Source organism: Mastigoproctus giganteus, chromosome 2 (genome assembly GCF_048544385.1).
Source record: "Mastigoproctus giganteus isolate SK-2022 chromosome 2, ASM4854438v1, whole genome shotgun sequence".
NCBI lineage: Eukaryota > Metazoa > Arthropoda > Arachnida > Uropygi > Thelyphonidae > Mastigoproctus > Mastigoproctus giganteus.
The window spans coordinates 19,909,105-19,934,093 of NC_143576.1; the positions used below are offsets into that span (position 1 = coordinate 19,909,105).

At 39.4% G+C, this 24,989-nt stretch overlaps 1 protein-coding gene across 2 annotated transcripts in view; it reads right to left on the reverse strand.

Annotated features, from left to right (window-relative positions):
• LOC150089196 (uncharacterized) overlaps nucleotides 1-24,261 on the reverse strand; it is a 46,864-nt gene extending 22,603 nt beyond the window's left edge. Inside the window, exons 1-2 of one of the 2 annotated variants that reach the window (XM_090390367.1) lie at nucleotides 24,185-24,261; nucleotides 17,381-17,450 (exon numbers count right to left, since the gene is read on the reverse strand). The gene's annotated coding sequence lies outside the window, so the exon portion shown is untranslated. The remainder of the gene's footprint in view (nucleotides 1-17,380; nucleotides 17,451-24,184) is intronic. The other variant, XM_090390366.1, reaches the window with a different exon arrangement.
• Between the last annotated feature and the right edge of the window lie 728 nt (nucleotides 24,262-24,989).

Sequence of the window (24,989 nt, forward strand, 5' to 3'; positions counted from 1 at the left end):
TGGACATCATGGCAAGATCCAATCTTCCTTACATTTCTAGGGTACAGCTCTAAAATGGTCGGTAATAGTCTGGGGCATGTTGCAGGCCGGCCGCTAATTAGTACACCGGACCGAACCTATTGGAAACTCTTTAGGAGGCTTCCGATTCAGCTAGTGTATAATCTTGCTCTACTCTGCCAGATGGCAGAATGTTCTTAAGTCAGGGTGGCACTTTGAACACCTGCGACAGCACAAAACCTCTGTGAAACGACCTGAAAGAATTGTGACAGGCCTCTTCGAACTAGCGAGCTGTCAACACCTGGGCAGCTGCTGCCTAATGCCCGACCCAAGCTTGAGGAGAAAGGTCCGGGTCCATTATTCACAGTCAGTGCTCAGCGCACTAAAATCCTGCATCTGCCAGATGTAGTGCAATACCAGTGGGTGCCAACAGCAACCCCGCTCCCAGGTTACCCATACTTGGGAGCCAGCAAAACAAAAATATATAAAAAAATAATAATAATAACAAAAAAATAAACGAATAAAAATAAATAAATAAAACACTAACTAGTGGCAAAATCACTGTACAAAAGCTCATTAGTTCTGAGAAAACAGTACAGTTAAGGTAAGACCGTTAAGTTAATTATAATTAAAAACCAAAATATTCAGCATATTTGAGACAAAAATAAATAAATAAATAATAATAAGTACACAAGAACTAAACATAACAAAAAGTGCTTTTGCATTAAACTCATCTTGACAGTTTAACTGTTGACAATTTGCATTGCAATTCGAATAGAACCTGTCCCTGAGAGCAGCAGCCACAATGAGACCACTTCACTTTGCAGCCTAAACAGTCCGACAGTCATTATCTTGAAGTCTTCACAATCTTACCAGATAGTGACTGGAGGGAGTTCGAGTAGTGTGTATATGTGGGCATTGTCGAGACCACATTATGTCAAAGATCTGGGTATATTCTTGCCATGTGTACACCATATCCAAAAATTTCGTTACTTCACAAAGCATGTCCCCTCGACCACTTTTTCTCACTATTGAATACACCATGAATTGTCAAAGTAATAGAGCAAGCTTATCTGTGAAAAGATCTAATCCTCCCAAACACTTCCTAATTCATTTCCACTTACAGTCTGCCAAACCTCATGTACTTTTTCTGACAGAATCTTAGTTATTGGTTGATTCGATTACTGATCATCTCATTTGTTCAAATTATTCGCTGTATGATTCCTTTCGCCTCAAACGTGGTATCGTGCATATTTCCATTCCGATATTCCCTGTCAGAGACTTGGTAATTTGGAATCTCCTCTTTTCAATCTCTGGCTTAAAATCTCTCTACCTCATCTGTTGTCTCTACCTTTCTCCATTAATCACTTGGAGCTCTTTGACTTCCTCTCTTTGTAACTTGACTTTCTCTATTACAACTTTCCTAACAGTGAGGTAATTTTTCTTGGTGATTTTAATGTTCACAACTCCAGCTGGCTTCGTTTTCTAGTCACCGACCCAAATGGTCGAGATGCAGAGGGCTTTTGCAATTACTAATTACCTTGCAGAGATTGTTCATTTACCTACAAGAATACAGGACAATCCTAACCATACAGGAAACAAGCTTGATTTTTTTCTCACAAACAACCCTTCTAAGTACACGGTCGAAGTGAGTGGTCCTTCAGGCACCTCAGATCACAACTTCTAATCTTTCTAAAGTAATGGAGAAATCAAATAACCGCCAAATCAAACTACCTAGAAACCTTTCGTCTGATCAATGATCGCCAGTATCGATCCACTGGTTATATTCTTGCCAGTTACTCATTTATGGACAAATTCAATGGAAAAGTTTGGTGAGACAAGCGGTTTCTTTTGCTATCTCAAAGGCTTTCAATTGTGTTTGGCATAAAGGTCTCCTAAAAAAAAAAGTTTCTATCTTGTGGTTTGCCAACTGCTTTTTTGTAATTGGATATCCAGTTTCATCTCTGACCGCTCACTGAGGGTGATGGCTCTGTCTTCTAACTTCTCCACTAATGCTGGTGTCCCCCAAGGTCCAGTTCTTTCCCCCACTCCTTTCCTCTTGTATATTAATGACCTTCTTCCATTGACTGGAAATCCTATCCATAGATTTGCCGATGACAGCACATTGCATTCCACTTTCCATTTTGAGAAACCTTGTCCTGCTCAATCAGCTTCAACTTCTCGAAAATCTGCTACCAATTCCTTAAATGCATTTCTTCAGGTAATTCTCCAGTGGGGCAAAGACAACTTAGTTGATTTCAACCCTTCTAAAACTCAGTCTTGTCTTATATCTCGCAAAAAGGATTCTTCTGCTCCTATGCTTATCTTTAGTGACACTCCAATTTCTAGACAATATGATATATCTCTTTTGTGGATTACCCTGACTTCTAATCTCTCTTGGCAAAAGCACATTACAAATATTGCTTCCTCTGCATCTAAAAAACTTGGTTTTTCTCTTTCGCTTTCGGCGTTACTTTTTTTCCAAACAGCTGTTCACTCTGTACAAATCGCAAATCCTCCCTACCATGGAATATTGTTCACACATCTGGGGTGGTACCCCCAAAACCTCTCCCAGGCTTCTTGATTCCATTCAGAAGAGGGCAGTTATTATTATCTGTTTATTTCCATAAGAAAATAAACAGATAATAATTAACAGTTAGGTTAATTAATGATTCATCTCTAACAAAGTCTCTCCACTCGCTGTCTCATAGATGTATTGTTTGTTGTACGAGACTTCTTGGGCCGTGGAGACATTTTTGTGTACCATTCGGATAATTCCACCTTGGTCACAGGGTCATAGACGACTGCGCGAGTAGCACTGGTATCGTCACCAGTGCTACCCACACTGGGTTGAAAAGGCCATGGTTCGGATCCCGACGATGAGGCGAGGAACTTTAATGGGCTTTTTTCACTCCGTGGCTGAGTTGGTCTGTCTCAGGCGTAGATAGCAAGGTTTTCCCCCCAGAAATTGGGGTTTTTCATCCAGCAATCAGACAAATCGACCAAAGAACACACGCGATTAACAGACATAAGACAGCACTGCAGATGAATTCGGGTGGCCTAAATATAATAGTTAGTTTGGTCATAGACGAACACCTAATTCTCATCGCCAGTGACCACTTTTCTTAGGAACCTACAATGGCTTTCCTGCAGTCCATTTCATCCTCCGACAGCAAGCGTGGAACAAACTTTGTGCACACCACGCATCCCTAAGTCTTGAGTCAGGATTATGGGTCCTGAGCCTGCAGACCGATAAACTTCATGGGCAATCTCAACAATAGTCATTCACTTATCATTTCGCATGAGTTTCTTAACTTTCATGATATTTTCGTCGTTTCGTGACGTCGCAGGGCGTCCATTGCGAGGTTCATTGTCCAGTGTTTCCTGTCCGTTTTTAAAACTATTAAACTACTCGTAAATTGCTGTTTCCTTCAAAGCATCATCTCCATAAACTTTCTGCAAGCATTGCAGAAAGTTTATGAAAAATGTTGCAGGGGAGCATTTGCCCCTCCTGCAACATTTTTGGCTTAAATAGCGCCTATGCAAGGGTGCACAATTTCTTGACAGGGAAAGAGACCATATTACAAACAGATAGTAAAAGCGCCTATTTTGTCGTCTTTGCTCCCCCTCAATGAAAAACCTGGGTACTATTTGGCATGCGTGCGCACGAATGTGAATCAAAGTCGGTGCCCCACAATATTTATTCCTGCATTAAGAATCTGCAGGAAAAGTGACGACTGGAAGAAAGAAAGAACATTGATATATTAATATATATATATATGCCATCAAGGGAAAAGCTTTTGTTTTCGTCAAAGTGACTACAGTGGTTTCAGACAGTTTTAAAATTCTATGCAGTGGATCCAACTGATCATTTTACCATCAGCAAATTCTAAATGAGAAATATTCAAGTAATTCATCATAGAAGCTACTAGGCTTTTCACACCAACTAAGAAATACTCTTCAAAGTACTCATAACCTAAATAATACAATACTCTTCGCCTAAATGGATGTCAAATGAATTAATGAGACTCGTGGCAGAGAATAAAAATGAATGGGATGAATATAAATTATCAAACGAAAAGAAGCCTGAAAATTAACTAGTCTCTAATCAAGTCACAAAGGAAGTTAGGCAAGTTAAAGCAGATTACGAAAATTTTTGGCAAAGGTAAACGGCAAAGACTTTACTTATGTAAACACTAGAAGGAGAGTGATGAATCAAATTTGTCCACTTCATGTTGATGATCCTGCTCAGGTTGCTGAAATACTGAATTAGTACCGTATTTTGCATTTATATTCGCACATTAGGAATTCTTTTGTAAAAAGGGATGGCAGAAATTTATTAAACTATAACAGGCAGCTAAATGATTTTGAAATAACTTAGAGGAAAGTGAAAGACAATTTGTTGATGTTAAACATAACAAAGACAGCTGGAGTACCTTCGATCTACCCAATTATATTAAGGAAGGTATTAGTAGTGGCATGTGATGCAAGAAAGCAAGTGTATGAGCTTATCCAGCATCAGCCAAAAAAAAAAAAAAAAAAAAAAAAATTTTACACAATTCCCTCCAAATGCCTGTCCAGTTCCTCTTTAAATTTATTTAACCTATCAACTTCCACAACGACAAATGGAAGTTTGTTCCAGCAATTAACCACTAACTGGCTAAAGGCAAATTTCCGCACATTTATTTTACATCTGTCTTTTCTTAATTTGAATTTATGCCCCCTTAGGTTCGTAATCTGAACAAGTGGAAGGATCCTATCAGAATTCGGCTTGCTCAACCCATTCAAGGCCTTATACACCTCAGTCAGATCACCGCGCAAGTCTCCAGCCACTGCAATTTACAGAAATTGTCTCTTGGTAAGAGGATCCCTTCATTCCCCTCACCGGCGCCTCGGTAGCCAGGTGGGAAGGAGCAACAGTGCGTAGCACACGCTTCTTGATTAGACCGGGGTTCGAGCCCGTCACCACCAAATACGGAGAATGTGGAAAGGTCAGGGAATGACCACCGCATATTCCCGGAGCAATATGGCCTGAGTTGCTAATACTCCTAAAAAAAAAACCAAACCAAAAAACCAATCATTCCCCTCACCAATCTTGTTGCCCTTCTCTGTACACGCTCAAGCAAATCTACATCGTTCTTAAATGACGCCTCCAGACGAGTACGCAGTACTCAAGGCGTGGCCTAACCATTGCATTATACAGAGGGACAATCACCTCCTTTTCCCTGCTATCAAAATTCCTATATATCATTGACAAAACCCCATGACCTGCCCTGGCAGCCTGCTGCATTGCCCAGAAAACTTCATATCTGACTGCACAATTGCTCCCAGGTCGTTTTCATTTTCGCAGTACCACACAGTTGGTACGTTTCTCTGGAATTACTTCTACCTATATGCAGTACTTTGCATTTGTCAAGATTAAACTTCAGTTGCCACTTCTTAGCCCATCTGCCCAAATTTTCTAGATCCTGTTGCAGTAGCACACTGCCATTAACAACCCTGCCAACCTTTGTATCATCTGTAAACTTCAACACTAAGCCTGATATACCTTCATCAATATCATTGATAAATATAAAAAACAACAGCGGACCAAACACCGAACCCTGTGGGACTCCACTAATAACATTAGTCCAAGAAGAGCAGCACCCATTGATTACCACCCTCTGTCTTCTCCCACTTAACCATCCTTTTATCCATTGTAGCAACTTACCCTTAATACCATTCTTCTCCAATTTGTACAATAGTCTTCCATGCGCGCAACAGCGTCAAAAGCTTTCCTAAAATCCAAGTATATGATATCAAAATTATTTTTTGCATCCAGTTCCTTTGTAACCACATCATAATATCCTATCATATTTGTCAGACAAAACTTTCCCTTAACAAACTCATGCTGTGTCTGAATTATTGCTGCAGTCTTGTCTAGATGATCCTGCAATGCATCTTTAGGCGGTGAATCTATTATTTTACCCGGAACAGAAGGTAAACTAACTGGTCTGTAATTAGTCGTGTCACCCTTCGATCCGCCTTTGTGAATTGGGGATACATTTGCACATCTCCAGTCCGTGGGGACCTCCCCTGAGTCCAAGGATGCTCACATAATTATGGCTAGTGGTTTGCTTAGTTGCTTTGCCACCTCCTTTAATATAACTGGATAGATCACATCCACGCCAGGTGCCTTTCTTATAGTAGTAGTGACATGTGATGCAAGAAAGCAAGTGTATGAGCTTCTGCAGCATCAGCCAAAAAAAAAAAAAAAAAACACCATTTCCCTCCAAATGCCTGTACAGTTCCTCCTTAAATTTATTTAACCTATCAACTTCCATAACGACAGATGAAAGTTTGTTCCAGCAATTAACCACCCCGCTGGCTAAAGGAAAATTTCCGCACATCTATTCTACATCTGTCTTTTCTTAATTTGAATTTATGCCCCCTTAGGTTCGTAATCTGAACAAGTGGAAAGATCCCATCAGAGTTCAACGTGCTCAACCCATTCAATATAATTATATTTAACATCAACAATTTCTCCTCCACTTTGCTCTCAGTTATTACAAAATCATTAGGCACCCTGCTACAATTTGATAACCTTCTGCCATTTTCAAACCTTAATGTGTGAATGTAGATGCAAAATACTCATTCAGTTTGTTTGCTATCTGAGCAGGATCATCAACAGTCGAACCATTGATATCAAGTGGACCAATCAGATTTATCTCCTTCCTTTGAGAGTTTATATAAGTAAAGAAATCCTTGCTGTTTTTCTTAGCATAATTTGCCAAAGATTTCTCGTAATCTGCGTTCGCCTGTCTAACCTCCTTTGTGACCTGATTAGAGACTAGCTTATATCTGCCATAGGCTTCTGAGTCGCTTGATAATTTATATGCATCCCATGCATTTTTCTTCTCTGTCACGAGTCTTATTAGTTCATTTAGGCCTAAACCTTAAACGATATTTCTTAATAGGTATGAAACCTTTAGTAGCTATCACGATTAATTCCTTGAATGCTTCCCACTTAGAATTTACTGTTGGTAACATCGTCAGTAGATCCCATCGTACAGAATTTAAAAAAAACTGTCTGAGACTACTGTACTCACCTTTGCGGAAGCAAAAACCCTTTCCTTTATCCCTGATGGTAATTCTATCTTTAAGTAAATCCCACGTCAGTGCCCTGTGACCACTGCCACCTATTGGTTCCTTTATCTGCAAATTCTTAATACACGAATGATCACTGCTGATAACCAGATCAAGAGTGTTACTCTCTCTGGTTGCCTCTCGAGCATGCTGCTGCAGAAAACAATCATCGAATAAATCCACAAAAGTCTGACTACTGTGTGAGTGACCAATCCACAAGTTCCAGTCAATATCTGGGAAGTTAAAATCCCCCAGTATAAGACATTCTTTCTGATTTACTAGCCCACTATTTCTCTGTACAATTGTTCATTGTACTCATTCGAGTCATTAGGCCTATAACACACTCCTACTCTTATTTTTGCTTTCGCAGTGCTTATGTCACACCAAACTGACTCAACAGTGCACTGTTCATCTATATCAACTGAATGCACTTTTGATTTTATGTTTTTCTTAATTAACAGCATGACACCTCCTCCTCCCTTCCTATCCTGTCTATCCTTTGTGTACACATTGTACTCCCCAGATTTCAATTCTGCATTCCTAATATCAGTGTGACACCACGTCTCTGATATCCCAACAATATCCGCCTTTGATATCTTGATTAACACTTCAAATTCATTTACTATACTTCTAGCATTGGTATACATGCACCTATTCCTATTTACCCTTACACATCCCATATACCCACCTGTTTCACGATGACTGCCATCAGTTCCTGAAATACCAGCACTCCTCGCTCCAGGTCGCTACTTATTCTAATAGAAGTTGTGCAAGAATCACCTTCACCTCTGTCTGCGGCTACTTTTAACCTTTTAGTCTGTGAATCCCCCACCCAAGTTAGAAGTTTTCCAACCCAGCTAACACGGCCTCGATAGCATCAGCAAATATTCTTGCACCCTTTATATTTAAGGGTATCCCATCCCTGTAAAAGCAGTCTCTCCTGTTAACAGGCACAGACCACGCTGAAAAAAAATTCTACCCCATAAGCCTTGCACATTCCCTCCAGGACCGAATTGATTGACAAGGCTCTCATCATGTACTCCCTCCTATCGTATCTGGACAGAATTACAGACACTTTCAAATTTAACCCTAACTCACGACTTTTTTGCAAAATTTACCTGTACTTGTTAAATAAATCTGCAGATCTCCTTCTCTTAATGTCATTGGTGTGAATGTGTACAACAATATGACCTTTTTGCCATTAAAAGATGAATAGGCTTTACAATGCCATCAACTTTTGCCCCTGGCAGACATACCCTGGTCCTGTTCCATCTATCCTTTGGAGGTAATGGTGTGATTTTTTTTTTTTTTTTTGGCTGATGCTGCATAAGCTGATACACTTGCTTTCTTGCATCACATGCTACTACTACTATTTCACAAGTTGCACATTTTTTTTAAGCTGTGATACGTTGGAGAATCGCCCCCTCAGTTTTCCCCCGAGTCACTGCACTCCTGCCACTTTGTGCCCGTTGCTTTGAGGTAAAGAAGGACGAAAGTAAACACTTTTTCCATAATTATGAGAGCATCCTTGGATTCATGGGATGTCCCCGCAAACTGGACATGGGCGAATATATCCTCAATTCAAAATGGGAAGCTAAGTGTTACACCAGTAATTACAAACCTGTTAGTTTAACTTCTGTTCCAAGGAAATATTATTGGAGTCACTGATTAAAGAAGTAAAGCAGGATTATCTAGACAACACATTATACTTCAGACGGCATGGGTTTGTTAAGGGGAAATTGTGTCTGACCAAATTGATTGGATACTACGATGTGATCACAAAAAAAGAGGTTGTAAAAAATATTTGCATATAATATACACGGATTTCAGTAAAACGTTCGATACTGTTGCACATAAAAAACTGCAGTACACATTGGAGCACTGTGTCATTAACAGCAAGTTGCTGCTATGGATAAAGGGGCGGTTAAATGGAAAAAGAAAGAGTGGTAATCAATGGGCACATTTTGTGGATTAATATTATTAGCCATATGGAGCAAGGAAACCTGAGGCACCAGGTGAAAAAAAAAAATTTCTGGATTACTCTGAGAGAGAGAGAGAGAGAGAGAGAGAGAGAGAGAGAGAGAGAGAGAGATCGATCATCAAGAAAAAGAAGAATGATGATATCCAACTATTATTAGTCGAGTCCCCCAGGGTTCGCTGGTGGGCCCATTTTTTTCCCCTACATTTATCAATGATCTTGATGAACAAATATCAGGCTTAATGTCCACATTTGCAGATTATACACAGGTTGGCACTATAGTTAATGACAAGAATGACGATGTGCTACAGCAACAGGATCTAGAAAGGTTAGGCAGATGAGCTGAAATTACAACTGACGTTTGACGTTAACAAATGCAAAGTACTGCATGTGGGTAGCTGTTAACCCAAAAAAAAATGTAACAACTGTGCGGTACTACACTCAAATTGATGGAAATGACCTGAGGGGACGTTCTCTGAACAATGCAGACAAGCTGCCAGGGCAGCTCATGGAGTTTTCTCGCCGATATACAAGAATTTTGTTAGCAGAGATAAGGAGGTGATTATCCCATTGTATAAGGCAATGGTCAGGCCACATTTTGAATACTGCATACAAGTCTGGAAGCCTCATTTTAGGATGGATGTACAGCTGCTGGAAGGAGTGCAGAGAAGGGCAACGAGACTGGTGAGTGGAATAAAGGGGGCATTCTCACCAAGAAAGGCTCAAGTCCTGCAAATTTCAGCGTCTGGAGACTAGGTACTAGGCACCTGTGAGTACATCTGATTGAGGTGTTGAAGGCTTTGAATGGTTGAGCAAGCACAATGCTGATGGAATTCTTTCTCTTGCTCAGATGAGGGGGCACAAATTCAAATTGAAGAAGGATAGTTCCCAAATAGGGATGCATAAGTTTGCCTTTAGCCAGCGGGTGGTTGATTGCTGGGACAAAGCAAGGATTTCTTTACTTATATAAACTCTAAAAGGAAGGGGATGAATCTGATTGGTCCACTTGACATCGATGGTTCGACTGTTGATGATCCTGCTCAGATAGCAAACAAACTGAATGAGTATTTTGCATCTACATTCACACATAAGGAATTATAAAGGTTTGAAAATGGCAGAAGGTTATCAAATTGTAGCAGGATACTTAATGATTTTGTAATAACTGAGAGCAAAGTGGAGGAGAAATTGTTGAAGTTAAACATAAGAAAAGCATCTGGGGGTGGATAGGATCTATCCAGTTATATTAAAGGAGACGGCAAAGCAACTAAGCAAACCCTTAGCCATAATTATGAGAGCATCCTTGGACTCAGGGGAGATTCCCACGGACTGGAGATGTGCAAATGTATCCCCAATTCACAAAGGCGGATCGAAGGGTAACAACACTAATTACAGACCAGTTAGTTTAACTTCTATTCCGGATAAAATAATGGAGTCCCTGGTTAAAGATGCATTGCAGGATCATCTAGACAAGACTGCAGCAATAATTCAGACACAGCATGGGTTTGTTAAGGGAAAGTCTTGTCTGACAAATGTGATAGGATATTATGATGTGGTTATAAAGGAGCTGGATGCAAAAAATAATTTTGATATCATATATTTGGATTTCAGGAAAGCTTTTGACACTGTTGCACATGGAAGACTATTGTACAAATTGGAGCAGAATGGTATTAAGGGTAAGTTGCTACAATGGATAAAAGGATGGTTAGGTGGAAGAAGACAGAGGGTGGTAATCAATGGGTGCTGCTCTTCGTTGACTAATGTTATTAGTGGAGTCCCACAGGGTTCGGTGTTAGGTCCACTATTGTTTTGTATATTTATCAATGATATTGATGAAGGTATATCAGGCTTAATGTCGAAGTTTGCAGATGATACAAAGGTTGGCAGTATCACTGTTAATGACAGTAATGGCAGTGTACTACTGCAACAGGATCTAGATAATTTGGGCAGATGGGCTAAGAAGTGGCAACTGATGTTTAACCTTGACAAATGCAAAGTACTGCATATGGGTAGAAATAACCCCAGAGAAACGTACCAACTGTGTGGTACTACACTTAAGGTGGTAGAAATGAAAAAGACCTGGGAGTAATTGTGCAGTCAGATATGAAGTTTTCTGAGCAATGCAGACAGGCTGCCAGGGCATGGGGTTTTGTCAATGATATATAGGAATTTTGCTAGCAGGGAGAAGAAGGTGACTGTCCCTCTGTATAAGGCAATGGTCCGGCCACGCCTCGAGTACTGCATACAGGTCTGTAGGCCTCATTTTAGGAAGGATGTAGATTTACTTGAGCTTGTACAGAGAAAGGCAACAAGATTGGTGAGGGGAATGAAGGGATCCTCTTACCAAGAGAGGCTTAAGTTCTGCAAATTGCAGTGGCTGGAGACTAGGCACCTGCGCGGTGATCTGATTGAGGTGTATAAGGCCTTAAATGGGTTCAGCACGCTGAATTCTGATGGGATCCTTCCACTTGTTCAGATTACGAACCTAATGGGGCATAAATTCAAATTAAGAAAGGACAGATGTAGAATAAATGTGCGGAAATTTGCCTTTAGCCAGCGGGTGGTTAATTGCTGGAACAAACTTCCATCTGTCGTTGTGGAAGTTGATAGGTTGAATAAATTTAAGGAGGAACTGGACAGGCATTTGGAGGGAATTGTGTGATTTTTTTTTTTTTTTTTTTTTTGGCTGATGCCGCATAAGCTCATACACTTGCTTTCTTGCATCACATGCCACTATTACTACTACAAAACTTTCATCTGGTGTTGCGGGCTTAAAAAAATTCAAGGAAAAACCAGATAAACTATTGAACGGAATGGATAGGTGAAGTGTGTGTGTTTTGGCTGATGTTGTATATGCTTGCTTTCTTGCATCTCTAACGATACCTTACGGCAGTAGCGCAAGCCATTTAAATACCAGCATGGGATTCTAGGAACTTTTTGAATGTACTTACTGTATATGATATGTATAAAACGATGCAATAAATAAGTATTCAGTTTATATCAATAAAAAGTGTTGGGCTCTTTTCCCATAGAGATAGGTATAGCTCTTCCAACACTGAGGAATTAAGCACTAAATTTGATAACAGACCCTTTGTTTAGTATTCAGTACAATTCTTACCCATGGATCTTTGCGACAATGAGTGATTGGCAGGTCTAGCTCCTTCCACTTTATATATTTATTTGCTGTTAGTCGCCATGATTTTGGATTAGAGTGAATGCCGTTTTACTATCTATTTCTATGCGAAATTTTGTTTCCCCGTTTAAAACTCGCGGCAAAGGGGAAAAATTTCCCGATTATCTCCTTATGGTGTTAGTTTAAAGTCGGGAAGCGATTTTCCTCCCAGGCCTATGTCTTTCATTCACTGAGAAGCAATGGGCGGAGCTAGATCTACCTATCACTCATTGAAGCAAAGATCCATGGATAAGAACCTTGTATTGAACATTAAACATCCTCTCTCCCTTGCCGCTGGATTTAAATCAACAACTCGTTTTCCGACTTAAAGAGACTACGTCTGTCCATCACTGTTTCGAGCAAACGATCCATGAAAAAGGGGGTTTCGTGTTCTAAAGATTAACCGAGAAGATTCACTCTAGCAGCCTACGAAAGCAACAGGTGGAAGTGCTAACCCTGCCCATCACTGCATCACGCTATGCCACTGCAACGATCGATCGGAAGAGGGGTTAATATTCTAAAGCTTAACCGCCCAAACGACCTATATTCCTCTTGTTTTTTTTTTTTTTTTTTTTTTGGTAGTTGTTGGCGCATGGGCTTCTGTGGCCATAATGCACCTCCCAAGGTTTTTTGCAGTACTTTGATCCATGCCCGAGGCGGGATTCGAACCCGCGACCTTTGGGTTGCTAGGCAGGCACTTTACCCACCCGGCAAGCCCGGTCGGCATATTCCTCTTGTCTAACGTGGTATATTACCTCCAACGTCTTACTGCCATTCTCAGAGATTCAGTTGCTGAATAGTGCAACTGACTGCTGTAATAATTTCCCATACTCCCGTTTGAAGTGAATCCCGGAAAAAAATATCCCATTTTCTTGTTAAGATACGTAAATGTTTGATTATAATTTATGACTTTTCAAATTTTAAATTTGTGATTTTTACCGGGGCGCCTAGCCTAGGGTGTTTCGCCCCACTTGACGATATTTTTAAATCACGAACTCGTTTACCAATTTTAAAGCAGCTGGATAGAGAGGAAACACCCTACCTCAGCTAAGATCCCCCCCCTGGACGACACAAATAAATCAGAAAGAAAACGCTCTCGCCTTCACCGAATCACAAAATTCGACTGTACAATCAATCCATTTTTACCGGTTACCGTTTGAAATACTGGCAATTCAACTTATGTTTTATAAGTAACGCCAAACACACTAAAACTATTCAATGGAATACTACACAACTACCTTATGATAACACACCTTATCTGATTTACCTAACTGTACGTTCTTCTTGTTGACTATATGGACAGCATACTTCATTTTCATTATTTTACCCCTATATCGACGAAACCTCTTCTCATTTCTGTCAAACGTATTTTTCATGAAAATACTCCCCGACAAGCAAACGCAATACATTCTAACACGTGCGCGAGACAATCTATAATTGTACAACACGTGCTTCGTTTATAATTTTGTCTATTTGTTAACTGTTAAGAATTTGTCATGCCATCCGAAATTTTATTAAAACCAACCAATAAAACTTCAACATTTAATTATTTTTATTTTATACCCATCTCGAGTTGATATAAAAATTAAACCTACACACTCTACTGAGGCGTTATGCCCATGTTCAGAAATCCCAGGAGGAATCAGACAAACTTCAGGGGTTGATCCTTGAGTGAATATAACAACATAAGCAAGATTTGACTCTGTTTATATCAATAAAAATATCAGTTTATAACCGGATAAGTTGGCAACGGTAAGGGTTAAAAATATAATAATCATAAGCGTTAAATATTTATTTTAGAACAAGAGCTTCCAAAATATTTTAAAACCTTATAAATGTCAATAAAGATTATAATAATTGCTCAAAATGTTCGTGTTATTGTTATTAGCCATATGGTGCAAGGAAGCCTGAGGATAGAGGGGAAGTTCACCCCACACAGTAACGCTTACGGAATTTGTATAAGCACCGCCACCTTAAGCATAAATCACCACTTAGACAATCTCAAATACAGTCTCCTCGAAAGCCGAAGAACATACAGTATTTATATGTCTGACACGTGGTGTTTGGCTAAGACTTGACCAACTAGGAAAGAAGGGGTGAAACAGAGATTGGCTGTGTTTCGATAGAATCTGCGAGGTGATTTCACTGGGGTGTATAAGGCCTTGAATGGTTTGAGCAGGCTCAATGCCGATGGGATTCTTCCTCTTGCTCAGATTACGAACTGAGGGGGCATAAATTTAAATTGAGGAAAGACAGTTGTAGAATAGATGTGCGGAAATTTGCCTTTAGCCAAAGGGTACTTGATTGAACAAACTTCCATCTGTTGTTCTGGAAGTTGATAGCTTAACAGATGATAAGAAACACATATACTGTACAAGTACATATTCGTTATATTATGTACTTCTTTTGCCCTTTCTTAGAGTTGCAAAATTTTTTTGATGAACAAACCGGGAAAATATATATATATATATATATATATATATATATATTTTTTTTTTTTTTTTTTTTTTTAATATGGACTAGGGGGCTTTGCTCGCCCATCCCCGCGCACGCTTTTCTACCTGAAATGTAGAGGTATACGGAGTAAGTCAAATCTTTTCTACGTAAGACACCTGTCCAAATCTAATCAGGAAATGTCCTATAATTATTTACCTGTGCAGTTGTACTGCGCGGCATTCTCAAGGTCGAATAAATATCACGGTAAAAACATGGCGGCAAGCAAAACAGTGGGAAAGCAGTGATTGACAAGTTGTGACTCCCATATTTCGAAAAACGGACAGGAACAAAGCAGTGATTGGCAGATGCCACTGCTTTCGCCGTCCACTGTCCTCCTAGAGTGTTTTTCCCCACATTTGCTAAGCCCCCACCTCGACAACACAAAACCATCAGAAAAGGGCCTTCACCTGTCAATTATCATGTCTTCCTCGCTTTTATCGAACTACCTGCTGGTGTATACTATCCTGGACTTCAGCCAATATCACTATGTAATTATTTATCTGCGTTTACATAGGTCACTTAGGAAAAGGCCTTTTGCTTTGGGTTTCAAAATGCATGAGTAATATTGTTCCGAAAGAGCAGGACTAAAATATTTACAAACTATACAAATATTTAAAAAATACACGAAATCACAGTATTTACAAATATACAGTATTCATTAATATACAAAAAAACGTTACAATGGAACATCAAATGTTAGACAGAGAATCACATGCACGAGGTTGGTGAACGTTATGGAGGCAGTTGTCGATAATTAATTGCATTTATAGTGACAATTGCCTCGCCCTCTTCTCCCACTGGCTCGAATAAATATCCCTAGGAGGAAAACGTTTTTAATGTATAGATAGGTATATTACGCTTACACCGAAAGGACGTAATTCGTGGGATACCTGGTTCTTGGGCAACGCGACGCTGTCGCTCCTCTTGCTAGTGGACGAACCCACCACTTGGCAAGTATATAGGTACACTGCAGTCACGTAGACGGTAATTCGATGTCAGTATGGATAAACGCAGTGAGTTAACCGACTTTGAAAGAGGGATGATAGTGGATGCCGATGCATGGGTCACTTTATCGTGGAGGTTGTACAGAATTTGCACTATTCCCATTCGACAGTATCAAGAGTGTATCGGTAATACGCCATTTCCGGAATAACATCTCATCGTGGACAGCGCTGTGGGCAGAGAAAGGTGGTGGATGAACGTGGACTTCGACATCTGTCTCGCATTGTTTCAGCCAACCGGAGCGACAGTGGCACAAATCACCGCCGACTTCAACGAAGGGGGTGCCAAAAACGTCTCCACCAAGAAACCATCAGGCAATTATTAGTTGCAATAGGTTATGGGTGCTATCAACCCACCAGAGTCCCATTACTAACACCACGACACAGGACTCTACGCCTCAACTGGATGAAAGAACACCGGCACTGGACCTCGGATGATTGGAGACTGGTCTCCTGGTCCTACGAGTCCCGTTTCCAATTATTTCGAGCCAACGGGAGGGTGCGTATCTGGCAGAAACCGCACGTAGCTATGCACACGTCATGTCAACAGGAACTGTTCAGGCAGGTGAACAATCAGTAATAGTCTGGGGCGTGTTCAACTGGCACACGTTGGTACCTCTGGTACGTCTAAACGCACCTCGGAATGGTCCAGGTTACGTGTCCATCTTTGCAGACCATCTGCATCCTTTCGTGGTCATCGTGCACCCACAGGGAATGGACAATTTCAGCAGGACAATGCGCCTCCCAACAGAGCTGTGGTGACTAGAACATGGCTCGAAGAGCATTCTCACAGAGGTCCGTTCGTGCTTTGGATCCTCCAGCCAGGAATGCGATGGAATTATGGACAGCGGTTGTTGTTGTTGTTTGGTTTTTTAGGAGCATTAGCAACTAAGGCCATATTGCTCCAGGATATGCGGTGGTCATTCCTTAACCTTTCCGCATCCTCCGTATTTGGTGGTGACGGGCTCGAACCCCGGTCTAATCAAGAAGCGTGTGCTACGCACTGCTGCTCCTTCCCACCTGGCTACGGAGGCGCCATGGACAGCGGTGCAGCAAGCATGGATGGAAATACCTGTGGAATTGCCTCGCCGTGTGACTGCTCTTATGCGGGCGAAAAAGGTAGACCTACCCGTTACTAGGTAGGTATCCCGTGATTTCTGTCCACTCAATGTAATACACATAGCTTATAAATTCTTGCATCACTTTAACTGATTGAATAACCGCGTTGACAAGTGAAATCCTGGCTCTTTAAGATTGTATTTTATTTTATTTATTTATTATTTTTTTTTTTTTGAGGGGAAGAAAAAAAAAAAAAAAACCATGGTATTCGAATCTCCCAAAGGATGAAAATATCAGGATTAATGTCACAAAGTTTCAATAAACAATTTTCAATAGCAAGTGAGTAATAATGGTGATGTCAAGCGAAAGCAAAAACCTTCCTGTGAAACGTGTTCAAAATAAATTTCAAACAGGTTTCAATGGAAAGTTTCAGCTTGTATAGTTCTTAAAATGAAACTGTCATTTTTATTAGAAGTGGTTCATTGAGTAATCAGAACATTTAAAAAATCAAAATATAATTAATGGATGAAGTAGATCATAATGCACAAAACTTACCTCTAACAAATCATATGCCTTAATGGTTCAAATAGGCCTCGGGGATTTGGAAAATAATCACTCATAATAACTGCAAAAAAATAACCCGATAAATGATAGAGTATTTAATAAAATATGAAACAGTAAATAAAGGATAAAATTATATTTAATACAAAAAAAAAGGCCCTGATAAAATTAAAAGTGAAAAAATTAAAGAGTTAAAGGCAATAAAAATTATAAAAAAAATTCCAATAATTGATAAAAATCCAAATTTGGACAATCTGATGACGCTTACGTAAGTTCACTATTAGCTTCACTTTAGTAAGCTCACTTTCGGTTGCGTCAAGTCTTTACGCATTTTGATATTTACGCGCGTTTGCATGTATGCGTAAAGAACCTTTTATCTCCACCATGTCGTCCACCACTACCAAAAAATGAGAAAAAAAAAAAAAAAAAAAATGGCGCCCCTTGAAAACTGTTCTTTTGGAATTTTTTTCGTTTTTTAACAATAAAAAGGCGTCCCCCAAATTTAGCGCCCAGGGCACGTGCCCCACCTGCCTCACCACTAGACATCCGCCAGTCGAGGAGAACAAGTGAATTAGCGGTGTCACAATCCGTCAATCACTGCATTCTCCCTCTTCTCGCCACCATTTTGGAGGGTGTACCCGTAACTGAACTTTACCAAAATAAGTTTCCATATAAATTAAATTAACGTTTCAACAATAAAACACTGATACGCAATTAAAACAAAACAGACAATGGCGAAACAGATAGTAGAATTGCCATACATTTGGATTTTCAACAGTGAAACAATATCTACAAATATTTTTGGGAGCATATCGTTTTCCTTTATAAAAAGAAAATAAAGGAATAATTAATCTTTAGATTCAAATAGTCTAATTAATTTAAAAGTAATTTTAAGGTAAAATTACAGTAACATACCAATAGCTTACTATAAACTGATAATTTTCTTGTTGCGGTGGTAAGCTACCATTTTGTGAAAGGAAACTGACCTTGAGTCCAAGTGAATAGTGTTATCATTCGTTTTTTATTATTTAAAAACAAAATAATTCAAAAATTATTTATTTTATTTTATTATATAAATTTTCTTTTTAGCAGCTAATCGGTTTCTTCTGTAAATGTTAATAGCATGTTATGGGCTAGGGAAGATATACGGATATAAGAATAAATAGAAAGTCTAAGGGAGAAGAAAATTACAACACTTTTGCGATGGTTTGGATACATGAAGAGAATGAACTTGGCCAGATTACCAAGAAGAATGTTCGAGATGAAAATGGACAAGAGGCCGAGAGAAAGACCCAGGAAGAGAAGGAGAGATCAGATTAGAGAAGATACAATAAAATATTATTCTCTCCCGTTCAATTGAATGGGAGAGAATAATAAAAGACAAGATCTGGGAAGACAGAAAAAGATGGAAGGCTTTGACTCACCTGGCCCAACCTTAGGTTGGAACAGTGATGAAATTAAGATAAATTTTTTTTTTTTTTTTTTTTTTTCCGTTTACAGCGTGCCCAAGTTTTTTAAAAAGTTTGGATAGAAGTAATCTGTGAACACCTTTAATGGTTGCAAAATCCAAATGTTATTCTCCCACTAAAGATAAAAATAAGACTGCTGAAAACACATAGCTGGAAGAGTTACAGAAAAGTGGGCAAGTAGTTCACTTTACAGATAGCTTAGTGTTTCATAAAATCTTCGACAACTTTATCAAGTAATGAAAATTAACAGGAAAACAAATTGAAAGATGATAGCTCGCAAACAGAAAAATCCCAAACTTTGGGATTGTTCTGGTTGCGAGTTCTTTTTATGACTATAAAAATAATTAACAAGGTTAATTGTCAGTGCTTTCCACTAGAATCGACTAACCGGCATATTTCAGCACGGTCGTTCTGGTAATTCTGAAAAATGCCAGATAGCCAGTTCACTGTGTCACTAAGTGATGTTTCTGATAGGGTTTATGCCAACAAAACATGTTTCTTCGTTCACAATAGCAAGGTGCACAAATCATATATGAAGCGAGGCTAATTTGTAATTTGTGTATTAATGATATCATTAGTTTAGAAATGGAGTAATTACCTCTATGATGTTTTGTAGAACACTTCGGTGCTGATACTCTCCGTTGTTGAATAACTACAAATAGATTACATGTATTCCACACCCTCGTAGACAAAATCAATGATCCAATGCACCACGGAATCGGGGGCCCGCGGACCCCAAAATACATCGAATCACCAATATAGTCCGTATTTTAACAACAAGTACTTTGTTAATACTTTAAATACTTTACTTTTAATACTTTAAAAGCTAATATAAAAACATAAAAAATATTAAGAGTCTTCTTAAAACATTAGGAAACTAAAGAATTTTGTTACTTCCCTGAAGCGGATGGGGCTTTTCGACCAGGGTTATGTTCACAGGAAAGTGAAATCGCGGTTTGCGGCGGAATTTTATAGCATGGATATTAGTTACAATCTTGGGGCATGCGCGAGAAGGACCATGAATCTGAGATGGGGTAGGGGCGACGTGTAAATGAATTTTGATGTAATTTAATTTCAAGCGTCTCCGAAATTAATAGTTTGGTATAATCTGTGTTGGATGCTGAGAATTTTTTCTTCGTTGAACAGAAAGGTGTGGCCTTCACTGATCGCATGGAATGCAGTTACGAAGCGGGATGAAAAGAGATGATGAATTTTTTTTTTTTTTTTTAAGGAGCATTAGCAACTAAGGCCATATTGCTCCAGGATATGCGGTGGTCATTCCCTGACCTTGATGATGAATGTTGTCTCATTCTCATATTGAGTTTACAACGAGTGGATCCCTGGTATGAGGAGTTGCAATGCTTGCAAGATACATTGTAGACTTAAATCATTTAATTGGAACGTGGATCATTTAATTGGAACGTGGATGAGAATTGGACTTCGTGGTTTTTAAGGGCAGCATGTAGTTTTGGCTATGATTTTTGAATTGTGTGTCTTTGAAAATATACTATTTAGTTGTTTAAACCATTGTTCAATATACGGTAAAGCAATAAAATAATTTTTTATGTTATTATTGTCGATAACAGGACAGGTATTACGTAATCTGTTTTTTGCTTGTAACCTTATTTCATTTATAATATGTAGGGGGCGCCTCCGTAGCCAGATGGGAAGGAGCAGTAGTGCGTATCACATGCTTCTTGATTACACCGGGGCTCGAGCCCGTCACCACCAAATACGGAAGATGCGGAAAGGTCAGGGAATGACCGGAGCAATATGGCCTTAGTTGCTAATGCTCCTAAAAACAAAAAAAAAAAAAGAAATGTAGGGGGTAACCTCTATTTTGAAATCTGTTTCTTAGCGTTTGTATTTCTGTGTTTAGGGCCGATTTAGATGTTCAGTATTTGTAGGCATCGAGAAACTGATTTAGAATAATGGATCCTTTATAGGTGAAGGGGTGATAGCTATTGTAATGAATAAGCATTCCAGTGTTGGTGGCCTTTCTGTATATGCCGAATCGAATTTTGTTCATAACCCTTATGAGGATGAAATTTTAAAAAGTGTAATGATTGTTTCAGTATTTTCGGATTTTAGTGTGAAGCTTATTAATCTTGCTGCTCTGTTATTTATTAATTAATGATATCATTAATACACAAATCATAAATGTGGTGAGCCAAGCATATTAAAAACGAGGGGCGCAAACTGTAAGATGTAAAAATAACATACATAGAGTATAGAAGTTTATTTACTGTGTTTTAATTTTTAAATAGCGAAAAACAAGGGAGCTCAACAACGCATTTTGGATTATTTTATTCATTGTTAATTTATGAGGGGGATGGGGGCGCAAAACTCTGTACGGGATGTAGGAATAGGTATAATTACGTGTGTTTAATAGCAGAGCCATTTTATTTTATTAGTCGTTACATTTCTGTTAATGAATAGTAATTCTAAACATTATTTCATTCCAAAAACAGAAAGCCATCGGTGCACACCGCTGCTAATCTGGTAAAGTAGTGAAGTCTTTAATGATACAACTGTTGTATGATCCTATTTACGAAAGTTAGTGCTTATTCTTTATATCAGTGTATAAATTCATTGTCATCCAATCCATTATGTGTGGATTGAATAGAAATCGGCACCTATCATATACTAAGGCTTTTCAGCAATTATCTCTGCAGTTGTGTCAAAGTAGGTTAACTGATTTCTTAACAGAAAAATGTTATTTTTAGTTCAACGAAAAGATACTCATTTTAATGGCGGAAAAGGGGGTTTCTGTGCCATTATGGAGGAGGCCTTTATTATTGCAAACCTTAGTTAATAAACTAGAAATAGCAAATGGGCGTACATAGTCTTTTCGCGCAGGACCGAAGACATCGTACGTGACCACACTCACGAATGACTATAAAAGAAACTAAAAAGAAGACACCTACATCAAGAACTGGACTAGAAGACAATATCCCAAGCTGAGACCTGCATCTTAAGAATGACAAAATACCGGACCAGACCATGAGTGACAGTGCAGCTACACTGCCCAACGCCTCTATTGGCGATCTGAACCACACTATCTTGCCTGGTTCCCTTTCAAATCCCCTTCCCTAGGCAGTGGGAGGAGACGGTGTCCCGTCTCCTCCTCCCAGCTGTCCCCCTCCTTTCGCCTGGTGAGGCATAGGTCTGGCCTCACTGACTCTATGGGGTCGCCTTCGCTATCGTCCCCATATTTCTACCTCTTCCCCTCAGCCTTCAGTCTCCCCTCTACTCTATGCCAGTGGACGCCCTACAGTCCAAATTGCTTCGCCCACAAAACTTTCGGCCACTCAAATTCTAGCGCTATCCCTGCCGCGATCATTCCACGTGTGTGTGTGTGTGTGTGTGTGTGTGTGTGAGGTTTTTTTTTTTTTTTTTGTCTTAGCCACAGAAATCTCAGGAAATTAGGTGGCAGGACCTTTCAGAGTGACTATCTTAAACTACTGATGTACCTCCACGGGGCGAAGTGCTGGCAACGTCGGGCCTCAGTAGGAGTCTGGCGGCTAAATGGCCGCTTTTAAATCTCTGGCCTTTATATAAAGTGTTCTGTATCACAAAACAATGTATACCACACGGAGATGGGGGAAACCCGCGGTGCCGTTTGATCCTAAACACTTTACACTGTCCTTTCAAATTTTGCTGGCGCAAGTGATGCTTAAGACATGGGTTTTTTTTTTTTTTTTTTTTAATTAAAGTGTGGGCCTTACTATGACATAAATAGTACTTATCCTTCTTGGAAGGCTCAATGAGTTTGAGATAACAGTGAGACTCAATCTTCCTTGCAGTCACTGTCGCAGAAAATCAAAGTGGACAATGATTACTCATTTAAACTGGCCCAAAATGTGTTCTTTTAGATTCAGCTCAACGCTTTTGGAAGGTAATTACGGAACCTAGTCTTCTTCAAACTAATTATGCACAATACAGAATTGGTGGAAAGGAACACTGTCCTAGTAACATGAGGGGTCTTCTACAAAATATCAAGATAAGTTTTTGGTATCGGAGGCTTCCGGCATTCCGACAGTCCCAGAATGAACCACGAGACGCAATTCCAACTCATTATACTTCCTCTTCGAAACTTCACTGCAATAGGCAGATTTCTCAGAATTAAAACAGTATGCCGACTAGTAGCTCCACAGCTCTATTGTTCCTACTCAATGGACACTGGGAAATAATGTTCTAAACGATGTTTAGCATTCCTGTGGGAATTCTCAACTGCAGTACTCCATATAAACCGCGCCTGTGTGTGTCCGTAAGCTTGGTTTTCATGGGACACTCATGGACTTCCCCGTTGATATTTGAACTTCTGACATTAGGTTTTGTAAAAATGTTCTTTGGAGGCTGTGTAACCATTCTCTTTAGGATTCTCAGATCCTTATCAGACTATTTTCTTGGCCTACTGGACCGTGGTTTAACTCTTTATTACCCTCCATCTTTCCCGTTGTAGCCCCCTCGCCAAGAGCCATACCGGATGTTGATACTCTAGCATTCCCTACAAATTTTATTTTTGTTTCTTATCTGCATATGCACTGCTGGCATCGTCCCAGTCCGCCTCTGGTTACAGAGGAGGACTGGGTCAAAAATTCTTACTTGTAGCCGCCTCATTCTAGTATTTATGGCCATAATCATACCGGCCTCCATCGGTCTCCAGCCCACAGGGGTTTACCCGGTAAGTCCTATGGCCAGTCCGCCTCTGTCTGTAACTCAAAATGAAAGTGTTTTGATTTCTGCGCTTCACCACGCGTACTATTTCGTTACAACGCGACAGACTGACTTCATTTTCAACCATGGACTGTATAAGGCAACTTCATTTAATGATTATATATATAACTGATAAGATTACGGGAGAAAATCTGCAGTAGAGAGAAGTTTATATTCATTACGTATTAAATTTATAAGGCACAGGTCTTAGCAAATACCTTTAATGTCAGGCGTTAAATCAAATGCTGTTAAAAAAAAAAAAAACACCTGACAGGACAGATTAAACGTAGAAATTACATGAGTAATCAAATATATATATATATACTGTATATATATAATAAATTCTGACCTAAGTACAGAACATTAGTCATAGTCTCAACTTTTCATATTAAACAAAATACAAAGCAATTCTTAGCTTGGTCTGAAGAGCAAGCAAATACATAGACAGAATGAATATCAAATAAATGGATTCAAAATGGAAATATGAATGAATATTATATGAAATGGCACATTATGTAATCGTCTTAAACTGCTGAAGTCATGCTGGTATAAACGAAAGCGCTCACTATTTCCACTTCTGTGTGCTAGGTAATTTATTGTAAGTACTCACCAATCCATTGACCAATCCAAGAAAAACGATAACCTAAATAAAGTAATCAAATAGGTCTTGAAATACTACTCCCGGTCAGACTTCTTACTCTTCCTTAGATCTCGTTACAACCAGACGTGTGTAGTAATGCCTCCTAGGGTGTGTTTATGTCATGTTGCGAAATTCAGTTTGTAACGAACCGAGTGATGTTCACTGCAAGCAGCTCGTGCACCCTCTACCTCGTGAACAGATAAGTAAATCGTTTACTGGGAATATGTAGAAACGTTTAATGGGGTGGTCCGAACGGCGGGATAAGCACGTAATGAAATTCAGTACTGTCAACACTCATTGCCGCAGTAAGCGACGAAAACGTAGTGAATATGAACCGCAGACAGAAAAAAAATGTTTCCGCTCATTTGTAGGAGTATCAATTTTACATACTAGCGAGTCACTTGATATTTTCGAAATACATTAGGTTGAAGAATTTGCTAGATCAAGCACCCTCGATGATTTTTATTCTTTCTATAGTCCATTCACCCCTTCATGTTCATATTTATCGTTACTTAGCTTACAGAATGTTTTAAAATCCGCTATAACGCTTATACAATATCGAAATTTTAGTGTACGTGAATATGTAGATGGGGGTCCAATCACACTTTTCAGTCTGAAATGTGTGTTAAATTTCACTGGAACTCATCGGAAGCAATATCTTTTATAAAGCAGAGCAAGCAACCCATAAGTAATAGTTTCACTATAACGAATAAGAACTTTTCAAGAGAGGGAGGGAAGGGAGGCAAAGATTGGGGCAACTTAACGGTTAGTATGG